Here is a 3,573-nt window from a genome sequence, read left to right on the forward strand (position 1 = left end):
AGACCACTGGGGGCCATCACAAGGACATAATGAGGACACATTATCACACTCTCCTGATGATGATGATGATAATGGGCAAGCTAAAGGTGAAAGGGCATGTCACACTGACTCATTAACTTCAAAGTTGTCTTTAAAACGGCACACAAGAAACCACGGTAAAGAAAAAACTCTATTTTGCTCTATTTGTGGCAAAATTTTCCCTCTAAAGTTTCACTTGACAATTCACACAAGAACACACAGTGGAGAAACATCTTTTCGATGTCAGTTTGTGGCAAAAGCTTTTCTTTAAAGTCAAATTTAAAAACACATACACGATTACACACTGGAGAAAAACCTTTTTCATGCTCAGTTTGTGGAAAATGCTTCTCTCAAAAGACAAGTTTAATAGCACACACAAGAACACACAGTGGCGAAAAACCCTTTTCCTGCTCAGTTTGTGGCAAAAGCTTTTCTGTAAAGTCAAATTTAACAAGTCACATAAAAATACACACTGGAGAAAAACATTTTTCATGCTCAGTTTGTGGCAAGAGTTTCTCTCAAAAGTCAAGTTTAACAGAACATATAAGAACGCACTGTGGAGAAAAAACCTTCGCCTGCTCAGTTTGTGCCAAAGGATTCTCTCAAAAGTCGCATTTAACAAGCCATACAAGAACACACAGTGGAGACAAGCCATTCAGTTGCAGCATTTGTGCTAAAAAATTCTCCACTAAACAGCATGCGGAGAGTCACAATTGTGCTGGTGAGAATAGCAGCGATCCTTGAAGCTTTAAAGATAGACTACAAAAAAACTGAAGAAACTGACTCTTTGTGGTAAGATGTAAATGTGATTTTGAATAAAATATGATAAATTTAATTTTGCAAAGCTCTTTTATTGACACAAAGCCAATGTGATCAGTGCCAGAAGAAGCAATGTGTCTGAGTGATGATGATTTGTTTTGGTGTTTACATCAAACATGTAAATAAAATCAATTGCCTTTGCCTAGAACAACATTTGTTAACATTCTGCTTTTCAGTTGTCTTTTTAATTGTACCTAATGGAAAAGGTGTGAGAAGAAACGGTGCTTATGAAATCGGTATCTTCTACAATCATCAATAAAATCACTTGTTCCACTTGCTCAACTGGCCTTCATTACGCTGTGTGAAAAGGTGAAAAACAGATCTCGAAGTTGAACTAAAAAAAGAACCAGAAAGAGAAACGCGAATGATCTCAGTTTCTCTCAAAGTTTTTGGAATGGCAGGAGTGTAGCCACACCGGTCCAGCAAAAAGGCCACGATTCAGACTGATATCCAGATTTTCCTTTTTTATTTCTCCTTTTCCTCTGACGGCGTTCGGAAATTCCGGAGCCCCTTAGGGGACATGGAAGAAAAAAAAAACAACTTCACATTCCCTCGCAAAATCTTTGCTTTCTCTTGCAAAGATAGTGAATGTTCGTTTATTTATTTTTTTAATACGTGTTTATGTACTTCCGGGTCAGTTTGGCTTGCCTAGCCTCTGATGCGCGGCTGTTCGAGAGACGACAGTACGTCAGATGCGGCAATAATCTTAGAGGGGGACTTGGAACGTTTCTTGCGGTCAAGAGATGTCCCTCACGGTGACATTCTGCACATGAAAAGCAACAAGGTACATACAATTCACTCTAACGCACATGTCAAACTCAAGGCCCGGGGGCCAGATCTGGCCCGCAACCTCATTTTATGTGGCCCGCAAAGGGCAAATCATCTGCATCAACTTCCTGTTTCTATCATATTTTCTTCACTTTTAACAACACTAAGATATGAGATATTGCCATTTATTTGTTAGCAGTCCTCCCCTTTTAAAATAAATGGAAAAATTGTTGAACAATTACTTAGGAGCTTCTGATTTCAAAACTGTCTTTCCATTCAATTTATATGGGTTCACAGTCATACCGGCCCTCTGAGGGAAACCACAACTACGATGTGGCCCGTCCACAAAAATGAGTTTGACACCGCTGCTCTAACGAAATAACCTTAATAATAGCAATATGGGTCCCTACCAATGTTCCCTCTAAGCTGCGCGCGTGCGCAATCGCGCACTGCTTGCACACACTCAGCGCACAAGAACATCTATGCAGCGCACAAAATAAAATAAAACAGAAACGCATTACTTAATATCTAATTTTAGAACTGATATAATCTAATTAATTAGACCAGTTATATATATATTTTTGTACCATTTTGCAATGTAACTTAATGAGTGACATGTGTCCAGCCAATAATGCCGTACAGTTCGTGTACGCCTACGCAGCCAATCGGAGCAGAACGTCGCGAATGTGCCCTGCCCATATGCGCCGTTGCTCAGGGAGCTTGTGTGTCTGCTCAGACACATGAAAAATTAGAGGGAACATTGGTCCCTACTGTTAATGTTTTTGCATAATACTAGCGTGCAAACTGTTTACCTTTTGAGTGGCAAGAAAAGAATTGCTGTTCTGTTTTCAATTTGTAGTTCATTTAAATCCTGTTATTGCATTCAAATTACTGTGAAGTGTAACGTTAAATATTTTTCTAAATGTTTTTTGTACAACGCAACTTTAGTTTCGTTATGAAGCAGCGTAGTTCGTACCCGGAAATGACGTCATCAAATCGGATGTCGCAGAAGCAGGAAGTATAATAATAGATCACCAATAAGAGAGAAATGTGATAATAATGAAGTCCAATCGAGCACAATCTGCATACATCTTTTGCCTTATCGAAGCCGGACCGAGATCTTACATTGTGGAAACAAAGCATGGACAAAGAGTGAGGAGGAACAGGAGGAGTCTTCTGAAGGTTCCCGAGGACTTGAAGAAATCTTCTGATGCGGCTGAGGCTGCAAAGCAGGTGGATACATCGAAGGAGCACAGACCTCAACCACCAGCAATTTCTGGGATTACTGAACCTCCTCGAAGATCAACAAGAGTTAGACGACAACCGGACAGGCTGATTGAAAATGTTTAATGTTGTGTGATTGTTGCTAAAATTGTTGTAGAGCTGCTTGTTGTCATAAAAATGTGTGGATATTGATAAGAAGTGAAAATAATTGATAACAAAACAAAATAATAATAATAATAATAATAATAAACAATAATAATAATAAAAAAAGGCATAGGCATTGTTTAACGTTTGAAAGGGAGATGTAATGATAGCAGTTATATCATTGGCCACTAGTTAGCAGTATTGCCTGACGTGTGTTTTGGTTACCAGACGAACAAGTGTGTCTGCACATAGACGAGAATGCAAGTCAATAAATAGACACAAGCTTGCAGCGTCACGTTGCCTGCGTGACTTCTTAAGATAGAAGACGGAACATTCCAGTAACCATTAAAAAAACGTAAAGTAACCATAAAATTATATAAAAAAAACATCGTCAACATACTAAAGCTGTTGCTTTATGGTGTTTACAAAGAATTTTTGTTTAAAATCCCCCTCGCTCTTCTTTTTGTCATTTCTATATTATGTACGTATTAATAACTGTGTTTGGTTTGCTAATGTGAATAATGTTTTTTTTTGACAATAAAACGTATGAGTAAATATTTATCATCTCATCAATATTTGCACAACAGAGTACTGAGTTTC

Source organism: Idiotropiscis lumnitzeri, chromosome 2 (genome assembly GCF_059441095.1).
Source record: "Idiotropiscis lumnitzeri isolate Australia: NSW breed Sydney's pygmy pipehorse chromosome 2, RoL_Ilum_1.0, whole genome shotgun sequence".
NCBI lineage: Eukaryota > Metazoa > Chordata > Actinopteri > Syngnathiformes > Syngnathidae > Idiotropiscis > Idiotropiscis lumnitzeri.